A 15,513-nucleotide genomic window follows, 5' to 3' on the forward strand; every position below is an offset into this window, starting at 1 on the left:
CACCTTCTCGCCAGCAAGCAAACAAAACCGGACAAAGTATAAGTTTGACGAATTGACAGAAGTAGGCTTCAGAAGGTGGGTAATAACAAACTCCTCTGAGCTAAAGGAGCATGTTCTAATCCAATGCAAGGAAGCTAAGAATCTTGAACAAAAGTTAGAGGAATTGCTAACTAGAATAACCAGTTTAGAGAAGAAGATAAATGACCTGATGGAGCTGAAAAACACAGCATGAGAACTTCCTGAAGCATACACAAGTATCAATAGCCTAATCAATCAAGCGGAAGAAAGGATATAAAGATATCAGAGATTGAATATCAATTTAATAAAATAAAGTGTGAAGACAAAATTAAAGAAAAAAGAATGAAAAGAAATGAACAAAGCCTCCAGGAAATATGGGAGTATGGGAAAAGACCAAACCTACATTTGATTGGCGTATATGAAAGTGATGGGGAGAATGGAATGAAGTTGAAAAACACTCTTGAGGATCTTATCCAGGAGAACTTCCCCAACCTAGCAAGACAGGCCAACATTCAAAATCAGGAAATACAGAGAACACCCCAAGGATACTCGAGAAAAGCAACCCCCAGACAAATAATCATTAGATTCACCAAGGTTGAAATGAAGGATAAAATATTAAGGGCAGCCAGAGAGAAAGGTCGGGTTACCTACAAAGGGAAGCCCATCAGACTAACAGTGGATCTCTCTGCAGAAACCCTACAAGCCAGAAAAGAGTGGGGGCCAATATTCAACATTCTTAAAGAAAATAATTTTCAACCAAGAATTTGATATCTAGTCAAACTAAGCTTCATAAATGAAGGAAAAATAAAATCCTTTACAGACAAGCAAATGCTGAGAGATTTTGTCACCACCAGGCCTGCCTTATAAGACCTCCTGAAAAAAGCACTAAATATGGAAAGAAAAAACCGGTACCAGCCACTGCAAAAACATACCAAATTGTAAAGACCATCGACACTATGAAGAAACTGCATCAACTAGCGTGCGAAATAACTAGCTAGCATCATAATTACAGAATCAAATTCACCCATAGCAATATTAACCTTAAATGTAAATGGGCTAAATGCCCCAATTAAAAGACACAGACTGGCAAACTGTGTTAAGAGTTAAGATCTACCAATGCGCTGTATTTAGTAGATCCATCTCACATGCAAAGACACACATAGGCTCAAAATAAAGGGATGGAAGAATATTTACCAAGCAAATGGAAAGTTAAAAAAAAAAAAAATCAGGGATTACAGTCCTAGTCTCTGATAAAACAGACTTTAAACCAACAAAGATCAAAAGAGACAAAGAAGGGCATTACATAACGGTAAAGGGATCAATGCAACAAGAAGAGCTAACTATCCTAAATATATATGCACCCAATACAGGAACACTCAGATTACTAAAACAAGTTCTTAGAGACCTACAAAGAGGCTTAGACTCCCACACAATAGTGGGAGACTTTTACACCCTACTGTCATGTTAGACAGATCAATAAGACAGAAAATAAGCAAGGATATTCAGGACTTGAACTCAGCTCTGGACCAAGCAGACCTAGGAGACATCTACAGAACTCTCCACCCTAAATCAACAGAGTATACATTCTTCTCCGTACTCCATCACACTGAGTCTAAAATTGATGACATAATTGGAAGTAAAACACTCCTCAGCAAATGCAAAAGAACGGAAATCACAACAAACAGTCTCTCAGACCACGGTGGGAAAAGGACATGAACACACTTCTCAAAAGAAGACATTCATGCAGCCAACAAACATATGAAAAAAAGCTCAACATTACTGATCATTAGAGAAATGCAAATCAAATCCATAATGAGATACCATCTAATACCAGTCAGAATGGCAATTATTGAAAGGTCAAGAAACAGATCCTGACCAGGTTGTGGAGAAAAAGGAATGCTTTTACACTGTTAGTGTTAATGTAAATTAGTTCAACCACAGTGTGGTGATTCCTCAAAGATCTAGAAGCAGAAATACCATTTGACTCAGCAATCCTATTCGTGGATATATACCTAAAGGATATAAATCATTCTATTATAAAGATACACGTATATATATGTCCACTGCCGCACTATTCGCAATAGCAAACACATAGAATGAATTCAAATGCCCATCAATGATACACTGGATAAATGAAATGTGTATTTTATATACTTCTTAAAGACGAGTCCATCATTGCTGCTGCAGCTGTTTACTAAGTCAAGCTACAACATTTATTCTCTTTACTTTCTTTTTCTAAATTTGCCATGTATTCTTTCAGTGAGAATTATGAAAAACCAAAAACATTTTTGCAAAGTGCCTTTTTAAACATATGATTTGCTTTTAATTAAGATCTGTGCATGACAATGCCTTTAAAACCAATAAACAAAAGAACAAATTTTAAACATAATTTGCCCAAGATGTTTTTAAAAGGAAAAAAACGCCCGATTTTCAGTATTTATAGCATCTACTTCTTCTCTAAGGTTTCAAAGATTAATCTCAAAGGTATGACTCATTTGTAGAAGAGAGAAAGAGAGAGAGACCATCTTATGTTTTTAATAAGTTTTAATAACTTTTCTGATGTCACCTTTACTTTCTGGAACTCATATCTTCACAAAATAGCTGATTTTAAAATATTTCTAATGAATTGATTAAGAGGGGAAAAAAGAGTATGCATGGAAAACGAAATTTTACCATAACCAATTATTCATATCAAAAGACACTAACCTTAAAATGGTACCAAAAAGTGAGATAAAACCTGAATTACAGAATACAAAGTCAAATCTATTTAACAAAAAACTAGAATAAAAAATTAGCAAATACACACACATAATACCACACAGCAGCACTATGTAGTCACTCACAAAGGGAGAAAAGAGTATGCATGGAACACGTTATAAATTTTATCATAAACAATTATTCATATCAAAAGACACTAACCTTAAAATGGTACCAAAAAGTGAGATAAAACCTGAATTACGGAATACAAAGTCAAATCTATTTAACAAAAAACTAGAATAAATAATTAGCAAATACACACACAAAATACCACACAGCAGCACTATGTAGTCACTCACAAAGGGGAAAAGCAGTGGTCCATGACCACTCAACACGGCTTGTTAAAGGAAAAAAAAACCAACAAATCAAACACACACACACCCCCAAAACAAAACCAGTACAAAGGCATCATCATTTTTCAACAATACAATCTACAACAAACAAAAACTCAAAATGATTTTATAATGCTTTCTTAACGCAAAATACGCCCATCTTTAAACATATTAATGTCACTATACACAACTGTTTCCTGTATTTAATCGCCTTTTTTTAAATTTACTTCCCCAATGTGTTGAGCTTATATCTGTGAGAAGAGTTTCTGGTTGGCAGGCAGACGGGTGGCTGTTTTTCTGTGAAATTAAAGTTTTAAACACTGGCCAGAAAATGTTCGATTGCCATTTCAACACCTTTTAATAGATACAGTGATGCTTAAATCGCCATTTTCTTCAAATAGCTGTGCAGTGTCCGCGTCAAAGTTTAAGCAGTCACGATTCTTAACGGCTGTTGCTATGTCCTCTTGAACAGATAGAGGAGTTGCTTCCCAAGCTAGTAGTCGGCGATGACCTCTTAGCTCAAGTCGGTAAACAAAAGTCGCAGCTTCCCGGCGTGTTCCGATCAGTTGTACAATTGCGAAGAAGTGCTTGTCACCATTTTGTTTTTCCTGTTTCTGCAGGACTATCATGAAGTGAAAGCCGTGACAGAACTGGATCATCGCCCAATCTAAAGATCCAATAACATTAATGCTTGTAGCATGAAAAATTGTACACTCTTCCTTTAGGCTTATAACGTAGTCATGCTTATCCATCAGATGATGCACTACAGCTTCCATAGTACCAAACCATTTACAGAGAGCATCGGGGCTCGGGCAGGGATAAAGCCTAAACTTACAAACTTCTTCGTGATCTGCTTTTTCGTTGTATGGCAGAGTTATTTGACACCCAGAAAAGGCATATGTACACGGAAAAAGGACAAAGTTAGCTACTTTCTCCATAGCCAGGTTGCGAAAGAATCCCAAGGGGCCCCGGCAAACTGGACAAGAAGTGAGCTTGGAGCGACAGGCGTTACAAACAATATGGCCTCTCTCACACTGAAGAATTGGCGGTAACGCGTAGCCTAAGCAGACCGGACACTCGAAGAGACTTGCCAAGTTGTTGTTGGATCCAGTCGTGCCAGACAGGGCAGGCACCTCCGTGGGTGGCGACGAGGTATATGATGTAGCAGTCTGTTTACTCATTTCTGTGGGCGGAGAGCCCGCCTCAAAAGCCGGTTCTGTTACCAACTTATTTAGTCACCAATCACCTCAGCACTGCTACCGCGGACAGCGCCACTGCCTGCCTCTTTGCGGTGAGGAAACTAACGGACACAGAACTGCCCCCGCGGAAAGCACCACTGCCACTGCCGGCGTCTTTGCGGTGAGGTAACAAAGGGCACACCCTGAGCCTCCTTTGTTACGCCCTGGAACGCGCCTAGCGAGAGCCTCCCGGTTCTCCAGGGGCCGCTGTCATCTCGCGAGTCCTGGAGCCCAGCACCCCATTGGCTGCCGTTATCTCGCGAGTCCTCAAGCCCGGTTCCCCACCCACCGCCGTCATCTCGCGAGTCCTCGAGCCGGGCTCTCCACCTGCCACTGTCATCTCCTGAGTCCTTTAACCTTTAACCCTTTAACCTTTAACCCAGCTCCCCACCCGCCGCCGTCATCTCGCGAGTCCTCGAGCCGGGCTCTCCAACTGCCACTGTCGTCTCCTGAGTCCTTTAACCTTTAACCCTTTAACCTTTAACCCGGCTCCCCACCTGCCGCCGTCATCTCGTGAGTTCTCGAGCCTGCCACGCTTTCTTTTCTTTTCTTTATTTTATTTTTAAAAGATGGGGTTTCACCATGATGGCCAGGCTGGTCTTGAACTCCTGACCTCAGGTGATCCACCCACCTCTGCCTCCCAAAGTGCTAGGATTACAGGCGTGAGCCACCGTGCCCGGCCCCTTTCTTTTCTTTTCTTTTCTTTTCTTTTTTTTTTTTGTTTTGTTTTGTTTTGTTTTGTTTTGTTTTTTGAGATGGAGTCTCGCTCCGTTGCCCAGGCTGGAGGGCGATGGCGCGATCTCGGCTCACTCTAACCTTGGCCTCCTGGGTTCAAGCGATTCTCCTGCCTCAGCCTACTGAGTAGCTGGGAGTACAGGCACGCGCCACCACGCCGGGCTAATTTTTGTATTTTTAGTAGAGACGAGGTTTCATCATGTTGGTCAGGCTGGTCTCGAATTCCTGACTTCGTGATCTGCCCGCCTTGGCTTCCCAAAGTATTGGGATTACAGGCGTGAGCCACCGCGCCCAGCCCACGGGTTACTTTCTAACGGAAGCTACCACTGTTTGCAAATAAATAGCTTGAGAATTGCTTACTAAGTCTTAGAGATCAAACCAGACCTTACTGCTTTGGGTTTTGGTGCTATCATTACGAATAAAACTTTCATTTGAATATTTATAAATGAGGTTCAACATTGAGGGATTTTTCTCTCAGTAGCACATGGTTTTACGCCTGTAATCTCAGCTACTCAGGAGGCTGAGGCAGGAGAATTGCTTGAACCCAGGAGGCGGAGGTTGCAGTGAGCTGAGACCACGCCATTGCACTCCAGCTTGGGCAACAAGAGCGAAACTCCATCTCAAATAATAATAATAATAACTTCCTCAAAATTTTGTTTTAAATGGAATGTATTATCTTGAACTTCATTTTATACAGTGGTCTTTGAAAGTGACTCTCTTTTTAATCTTTTGGAAGATTGTCTACAGACTATTTATTTTAAATTCTTGCTCTTTCTAGAGTTAAGTGTCCTCAATCTTTTCAAAAATGAATATACACAGATGTAGATTTGTATATATATACATACATAGAATGGGCATATATCTACTATAGGCAATGTAGTATAAATATTTGCATTCAAATTAGTCTGCTTTATCCCACAAAAGCCAGATGGTAAATTAAGAAAGCATTTCAGAGCACTGAAAAAAATAGGTCAATAATTGTCTTCAGATGAATTGAATCTGAATAAAGGGAAAAAGAAGTCTAAAGACTGTTAATGAAAAATTGTACTATAACAGTAATGCATTTTTTACTGTTATTTATTGCGTTAAAAAATCTCAAACTTGGACAGGAGGAAAAAGTAATCTTAAGGCACGTGGTTACTACTGTTGTTTATAATTCTTTTTTTAATGTTTGTTGATTGTTTATAAATGGCCATAACATTTAAATACATTGATGAAATAATCTCACTTCTTGGAATTTATCTTAAGAAAATATTTCAAACATAAGCAATATAGATTAAGGAAGTTTTCTTGTTGGTACTGTTATGGTCCAGACCTTGTCTCATCATATTATTGGTATATGAAAAAGCTATTTTCTAAAAATTTATATTATAATTAGCCAATTTTTAAGCTACACATAGATGATTTTGACTTTCAATTTATCCTTTCAGATTTCCGAGATTGAAATAATATCTGCTTGAAATAACAGACATTTCCATTTTCTTTTCTTTTTATAACTAATTCATTAAGGTGTAAATGATATACAGAATACAGCACATATTTAATTATACAATTCTAAGAGTTTGAACATAGGCATACACCTGTGAAACCATCATCACAATCAAGGTAATAAGCATGTTCATCACTCCCAAAAGCTTCTTTGTGCTCATTTTTCTTTTGTTAGTTTTTGTGGTAAGAACACATTGTAAGATCTTCTCTTAAATGTTTTAAATGCACAGTACAATATTAACTATAGGCAGAATGTTGCGTAATATTAAATAGATCCCTTGAACTTATTCATCTTGCTTAATTGAAACTTTGTATCCATTGAACAACAGCTCCTCTGTTCTGAGGGGAGCAGGTATATGGAAACCTACCCCCAACAGCCAAGGGAGATGAGAGGTCTAAGGAGGAGGTTGACAAATCCAGTTTCTCAGAAAGAAATGTTTAATAGGGGCCGGGCGCGGTGGCTCACGCCTGTAATCCCAGCACTTTGGGAGGCCGAGGCGGGTGGATCACGAGGTCAAGAGATCGAGACCATCCTGGTCAACATGGTGAAACCCCGTCTCTACTAAAAATACAAAAAATTAGCTGGGCACGGTGGTGCGTGCCTGTAATCCCAGCTACTCAGGGGGCTGAGGCAGGAGAATTGCCTGAACCCAGGAGGCGGAGGTTGCGGTGAGCCGAGATCGCGCCATTGCACTCCAGCCTTGGTAACAAGAGCGAAACTCCGTCTCAAAAAAAAAGAACTAGAATTCAAGATGAGATTTGGGTGGGGAGACAGCCAAACCATGTCACTCTTCATACTACTAGTTGTAATATTGGTATATATTTTAATCTATGTAAACATTAACTTCATATCCTGGAAGATGAAGAAATAAAAATCATGTGTTCACATTGTCTGAAATTGTATCCTGGTATCTTCCCTGACCAATTTCTATTTCTTCGGGATGATAAAAATGCAATACTGGGGTGGCTGACAAGATGGCCAAATAAGAACAGCTCCAGTCTGCAGCTCCCAGTGAGATCAGCGCAGAAGGTGGGTGATTTCTGCATTTCCAACGGAGATACCTGGCTCATCTCACTGGAACTAGACAGTGGGTGCAGCTGACAGAGGGTGAGCCGAAGAAGGGTGGGGCATTGCCTCACCTAGGTAGCACAAGGAGTTGGGTAACGCCCTCCCCTAGCCAAGGTAATTCATGAGGGTAAGCCATGAGGAACGGTGCATTCCAGGCCAGACACTATGCTTTTCCCAAGGTCTTCGCAACCCGCAGACCGGGAGATTCCCTTGGGTGCCTACACCACCACGACCCTGGGTTTCAAGCATAAAACTGGGTGGCTGTTTTGGCAGACGCAGAGCTAGCCGCAGGAATTCTTTTCATACCTCAGTGATTCCTGGAACACCAGTGAGAGAGAACTGTTCACTCCCCTGGAAAGGGGGCTGAAGCCAAGGAGCCATGTGGTCTAGCTCAGTGGATCCCACCCCCACAGAGCCTAGCAAGTTAAGATCCACTGGCTTGAAATTCTCATTGCCAGCACAGCAGTCTGAAGTTGACCTGGGATGCTCAAGCTTGGTACGGAGAGGGGCATCCTCCATTAGTGAGACTTAAGTAGGTGGAGTTCCTCTCACAGTGTAAACAAAGCCACCAGGAAGCCTAAACTGGGCAGAGCCCACTGCAGCTCAGCAAAACCAGTGTAGCCAGACTGCCTCTCTAGATTCCTCCTCTGTGGGCAGGACATCTCTGAAAGAAAGGCAGCACCCCCAGTCAGAGGCTTGTAGATAAAACTCCCATTTCCCTGGGACAGGGCATCTGAGGGCAGAGGCAGCTGTGGGTGCCACTTCAGCATACTAAAACATTACTGCCTGCCAGTTCTGAAGAGAGCAGTGAATCTCCCAGCACAGCACTCAAACTCTGCTAAGGGACAGACTGCCTCCTCAAGTGGGTCCCTGACACCCCTGCCTCCTGACTGGGAGGTACCTACCAGCAGGGGTCAACAGACACCTCATATAGGAGAGCTCTGGCTGGCATCTGGCAGGTGCTCCTCTGGGACAAAGCTTCCAGAAGAAGGAACAGGCAGCAATCTTCGCTGTTCTGCAGCCTCCACTAGTGATAACCCAAGCAAACAGAGTCTCAAGTAGACCTCCAGCAAACTGCAGCAGACCTACAGCAGAGGGTCCTGACTAGTAAAAGGAAAACTAAACAAACAGAAAGGAATAGCACCAACATCAACAAAAGGACGTCCACACAAAAACCTCATTGGAAGGTCACCAACATCAAAGACCAAGGATAGATAAATCCATGAAGATGAGGAAAAACCAGTGCAAAAGGCTGAAAATTCCAGAAACCAGAATGCCTCTTCTCCTCCAAAGTATCACACCTTCTCGCCAGCAAGCAAACAAAACCGGACAAAGTATAAGTTTGACGAATTGACAGAAGTAGGCTTCAGAAGGTGGGTAATAACAAACTCCTCTGAGCTAAAGGAGCATGTTCTAATCCAATGCAAGGAAGCTAAGAATCTTGAACAAAAGTTAGAGGAATTGCTAACTAGAATAACCAGTTTAGAGAAGAAGATAAATGACCTGATGGAGCTGAAAAACACAGCATGAGAACTTCCTGAAGCATACACAAGTATCAATAGCCTAATCAATCAAGCGGAAGAAAGGATATAAAGATATCAGAGATTGAATATCAATTTAATAAAATAAAGTGTGAAGACAAAATTAAAGAAAAAAGAATGAAAAGAAATGAACAAAGCCTCCAGGAAATATGGGAGTATGGGAAAAGACCAAACCTACATTTGATTGGCGTATATGAAAGTGATGGGGAGAATGGAATGAAGTTGAAAAACACTCTTGAGGATCTTATCCAGGAGAACTTCCCCAACCTAGCAAGACAGGCCAACATTCAAAATCAGGAAATACAGAGAACACCCCAAGGATACTCGAGAAAAGCAACCCCCAGACAAATAATCATTAGATTCACCAAGGTTGAAATGAAGGATAAAATATTAAGGGCAGCCAGAGAGAAAGGTCGGGTTACCTACAAAGGGAAGCCCATCAGACTAACAGTGGATCTCTCTGCAGAAACCCTACAAGCCAGAAAAGAGTGGGGGCCAATATTCAACATTCTTAAAGAAAATAATTTTCAACCAAGAATTTGATATCTAGTCAAACTAAGCTTCATAAATGAAGGAAAAATAAAATCCTTTACAGACAAGCAAATGCTGAGAGATTTTGTCACCACCAGGCCTGCCTTATAAGACCTCCTGAAAAAAGCACTAAATATGGAAAGAAAAAACCGGTACCAGCCACTGCAAAAACATACCAAATTGTAAAGACCATCGACACTATGAAGAAACTGCATCAACTAGCGTGCGAAATAACTAGCTAGCATCATAATTACAGAATCAAATTCACCCATAGCAATATTAACCTTAAATGTAAATGGGCTAAATGCCCCAATTAAAAGACACAGACTGGCAAACTGTGTTAAGAGTTAAGATCTACCAATGCGCTGTATTTAGTAGATCCATCTCACATGCAAAGACACACATAGGCTCAAAATAAAGGGATGGAAGAATATTTACCAAGCAAATGGAAAGTTAAAAAAAAAAAAAATCAGGGATTACAGTCCTAGTCTCTGATAAAACAGACTTTAAACCAACAAAGATCAAAAGAGACAAAGAAGGGCATTACATAACGGTAAAGGGATCAATGCAACAAGAAGAGCTAACTATCCTAAATATATATGCACCCAATACAGGAACACTCAGATTACTAAAACAAGTTCTTAGAGACCTACAAAGAGGCTTAGACTCCCACACAATAGTGGGAGACTTTTACACCCTACTGTCATGTTAGACAGATCAATAAGACAGAAAATAAGCAAGGATATTCAGGACTTGAACTCAGCTCTGGACCAAGCAGACCTAGGAGACATCTACAGAACTCTCCACCCTAAATCAACAGAGTATACATTCTTCTCCGTACTCCATCACACTGAGTCTAAAATTGATGACATAATTGGAAGTAAAACACTCCTCAGCAAATGCGAAAGAACGGAAATCACAACAAACAGTCTCTCAGACCACGGTGGGAAAAGGACATGAACACACTTCTCAAAAGAAGACATTCATGCAGCCAACAAACATATGAAAAAAAGCTCAACATTACTGATCATTAGAGAAATGCAAATCAAATCCATAATGAGATACCATCTAATACCAGTCAGAATGGCAATTATTGAAAGGTCAAGAAACAGATCCTGACCAGGTTGTGGAGAAAAAGGAATGCTTTTACACTGTTAGTGTTAATGTAAATTAGTTCAACCACAGTGTGGTGATTCCTCAAAGATCTAGAAGCAGAAATACCATTTGACTCAGCAATCCTATTCGTGGATATATACCTAAAGGATATAAATCATTCTATTATAAAGATACACGTATATATATGTCCACTGCCGCACTATTCGCAATAGCAAACACATAGAATGAATTCAAATGCCCATCAATGATACACTGGATAAATGAAATGTGTATTTTATATACTTCTTAAAGACGAGTCCATCATTGCTGCTGCAGCTGTTTACTAAGTCAAGCTACAACATTTATTCTCTTTACTTTCTTTTTCTAAATTTGCCATGTATTCTTTCAGTGAGAATTATGAAAAACCAAAAACATTTTTGCAAAGTGCCTTTTTAAACATATGATTTGCTTTTAATTAAGATCTGTGCATGACAATGCCTTTAAAACCAATAAACAAAAGAACAAATTTTAAACATAATTTGCCCAAGATGTTTTTAAAAGGAAAAAAACGCCCGATTTTCAGTATTTATAGCATCTACTTCTTCTCTAAGGTTTCAAAGATTAATCTCAAAGGTATGACTCATTTGTAGAAGAGAGAAAGAGAGAGAGACCATCTTATGTTTTTAATAAGTTTTAATAACTTTTCTGATGTCACCTTTACTTTCTGGAACTCATATCTTCACAAAATAGCTGATTTTAAAATATTTCTAATGAATTGATTAAGAGGGGAAAAAAGAGTATGCATGGAAAACGAAATTTTACCATAACCAATTATTCATATCAAAAGACACTAACCTTAAAATGGTACCAAAAAGTGAGATAAAACCTGAATTACAGAATACAAAGTCAAATCTATTTAACAAAAAACTAGAATAAAAAATTAGCAAATACACACACATAATACCACACAGCAGCACTATGTAGTCACTCACAAAGGGAGAAAAGAGTATGCATGGAACACGTTATAAATTTTATCATAAACAATTATTCATATCAAAAGACACTAACCTTAAAATGGTACCAAAAAGTGAGATAAAACCTGAATTACGGAATACAAAGTCAAATCTATTTAACAAAAAACTAGAATAAATAATTAGCAAATACACACACAAAATACCACACAGCAGCACTATGTAGTCACTCACAAAGGGGAAAAGCAGTGGTCCATGACCACTCAACATGGCTTGTTAAAGGAAAAAAAAACCAACAAATCAAACACACACACACCCCCAAAACAAAACCAGTACAAAGGCATCATCATTTTTCAACAATACAATCTACAACAAACAAAAACTCAAAATGATTTTATAATGCTTTCTTAACGCAAAATACGCCCATCTTTAAACATATTAATGTCACTATACACAACTGTTTCCTGTATTTAATCGCCTTTTTTTAAATTTACTTCCCCAATGTGTTGAGCTTATATCTGTGAGAAGAGTTTCTGGTTGGCAGGCAGACGGGTGGCTGTTTTTCTGTGAAATTAAAGTTTTAAACACTGGCCAGAAAATGTTCGATTGCCATTTCAACACCTTTTAATAGATACAGTGATGCTTAAATCGCCATTTTCTTCAAATAGCTGTGCAGTGTCCGCGTCAAAGTTTAAGCAGTCACGATTCTTAACGGCTGTTGCTATGTCCTCTTGAACAGATAGAGGAGTTGCTTCCCAAGCTAGTAGTCGGCGATGACCTCTTAGCTCAAGTCGGTAAACAAAAGTCGCAGCTTCCCGGCGTGTTCCGATCAGTTGTACAATTGCGAAGAAGTGCTTGTCACCATTTTGTTTTTCCTGTTTCTGCAGGACTATCATGAAGTGAAAGCCGTGACAGAACTGGATCATCGCCCAATCTAAAGATCCAATAACATTAATGCTTGTAGCATGAAAAATTGTACACTCTTCCTTTAGGCTTATAACGTAGTCATGCTTATCCATCAGATGATGCACTACAGCTTCCATAGTACCAAACCATTTACAGAGAGCATCGGGGCTCGGGCAGGGATAAAGCCTAAACTTACAAACTTCTTCGTGATCTGCTTTTTCGTTGTATGGCAGAGTTATTTGACACCCAGAAAAGGCATATGTACACGGAAAAAGGACAAAGTTAGCTACTTTCTCCATAGCCAGGTTGCGAAAGAATCCCAAGGGGCCCCGGCAAACTGGACAAGAAGTGAGCTTGGAGCGACAGGCGTTACAAACAATATGGCCTCTCTCACACTGAAGAATTGGCGGTAACGCGTAGCCTAAGCAGACCGGACACTCGAAGAGACTTGCCAAGTTGTTGTTGGATCCAGTCGTGCCAGACAGGGCAGGCACGTCCGTGGGTGGCGACGAGGTATATGATGTAGCAGTCTGTTTACTCATTTCTGTGGGCGGAGAGCCCGCCTCAAAAGCCGGTTCTGTTACCAACTTATTTAGTCACCAATCACCTCAGCACTGCTACCGCGGACAGCGCCACTGCCTGCCTCTTTGCGGTGAGGAAACTAACGGACACCGAACTGCCCCCGCGGAAAGCACCACTGCCACTGCCGGCGTCTTTGCGGTGAGGTAACAAAGGGCACACCCTGAGCCTCCTTTGTTACGCCCTGGAACGCGCCTAGCGAGAGCCTCCCGGTTCTCCAGGGGCCGCTGTCATCTCGCGAGTCCTGGAGCCCAGCACCCCATTGGCTGCCGTTATCTCGCGAGTCCTCAAGCCCGGTTCCCCACCCACCGCCGTCATCTCGCGAGTCCTCGAGCCGGGCTCTCCACCTGCCACTGTCATCTCCTGAGTCCTTTAACCTTTAACCCTTTAACCTTTAACCCAGCTCCCCACCCGCCGCCGTCATCTCGCGAGTCCTCGAGCCGGGCTCTCCAACTGCCACTGTCGTCTCCTGAGTCCTTTAACCTTTAACCCTTTAACCTTTAACCCGGCTCCCCACCTGCCGCCGTCATCTCGTGAGTTCTCGAGCCTGCCACGCTTTCTTTTCTTTTCTTTATTTTATTTTTAAAAGATGGGGTTTCACCATGATGGCCAGGCTGGTCTTGAACTCCTGACCTCAGGTGATCCACCCACCTCTGCCTCCCAAAGTGCTAGGATTACAGGCGTGAGCCACCGTGCCCGGCCCCTTTCTTTTCTTTTCTTTTCTTTTCTTTTTTTTTTTTGTTTTGTTTTGTTTTGTTTTGTTTTGTTTTTTGAGATGGAGTCTCGCTCCGTTGCCCAGGCTGGAGGGCGATGGCGCGATCTCGGCTCACTCTAACCTTGGCCTCCTGGGTTCAAGCGATTCTCCTGCCTCAGCCTACTGAGTAGCTGGGAGTACAGGCACGCGCCACCACGCCGGGCTAATTTTTGTATTTTTAGTAGAGACGAGGTTTCATCATGTTGGTCAGGCTGGTCTCGAATTCCTGACTTCGTGATCTGCCCGCCTTGGCTTCCCAAAGTATTGGGATTACAGGCGTGAGCCACCGCGCCCAGCCCACGGGTTACTTTCTAACGGAAGCTACCACTGTTTGCAAATAAATAGCTTGAGAATTGCTTACTAAGTCTTAGAGATCAAACCAGACCTTACTGCTTTGGGTTTTGGTGCTATCATTACGAATAAAACTTTCATTTGAATATTTATAAATGAGGTTCAACATTGAGGGATTTTTCTCTCAGTAGCACATGGTTTTACGCCTGTAATCTCAGCTACTCAGGAGGCTGAGGCAGGAGAATTGCTTGAACCCAGGAGGCGGAGGTTGCAGTGAGCTGAGACCACGCCATTGCACTCCAGCTTGGGCAACAAGAGCGAAACTCCATCTCAAATAATAATAATAATAACTTCCTCAAAATTTTGTTTTAAATGGAATGTATTATCTTGAACTTCATTTTATACAGTGGTCTTTGAAAGTGACTCTCTTTTTAATCTTTTGGAAGATTGTCTACAGACTATTTATTTTAAATTCTTGCTCTTTCTAGAGTTAAGTGTCCTCAATCTTTTCAAAAATGAATATACACAGATGTAGATTTGTATATATATACATACATAGAATGGGCATATATCTACTATAGGCAATGTAGTATAAATATTTGCATTCAAATTAGTCTGCTTTATCCCACAAAAGCCAGATGGTAAATTAAGAAAGCATTTCAGAGCACTGAAAAAAATAGGTCAATAATTGTCTTCAGATGAATTGAATCTGAATAAAGGGAAAAAGAAGTCTAAAGACTGTTAATGAAAAATTGTACTATAACAGTAATGCATTTTTTACTGTTATTTATTGCGTTAAAAAATCTCAAACTTGGACAGGAGGAAAAAGTAATCTTAAGGCACGTGGTTACTACTGTTGTTTATAATTCTTTTTTTAATGTTTGTTGATTGTTTATAAATGGCCATAACATTTAAATACATTGATGAAATAATCTCACTTCTTGGAATTTATCTTAAGAAAATATTTCAAACATAAGCAATATAGATTAAGGAAGTTTTCTTGTTGGTACTGTTATGGTCCAGACCTTGTCTCATCATATTATTGGTATATGAAAAAGCTATTTTCTAAAAATTTATATTATAATTAGCCAATTTTTAAGCTACACATAGATGATTTTGACTTTCAATTTATCCTTTCAGATTTCCGAGATTGAAATAATATCTGCTTGAAATAACAGACATTTCCATTTTCTTTTCTTTTTATAACT

This window comes from Aotus nancymaae, unplaced genomic scaffold (assembly GCF_030222135.1).
Source record: "Aotus nancymaae isolate 86718 unplaced genomic scaffold, 86718_ANA_hifiasm-v0.15.2.pri h1tg000058l, whole genome shotgun sequence".
Taxonomy (NCBI): domain Eukaryota; kingdom Metazoa; phylum Chordata; class Mammalia; order Primates; family Aotidae; genus Aotus; species Aotus nancymaae.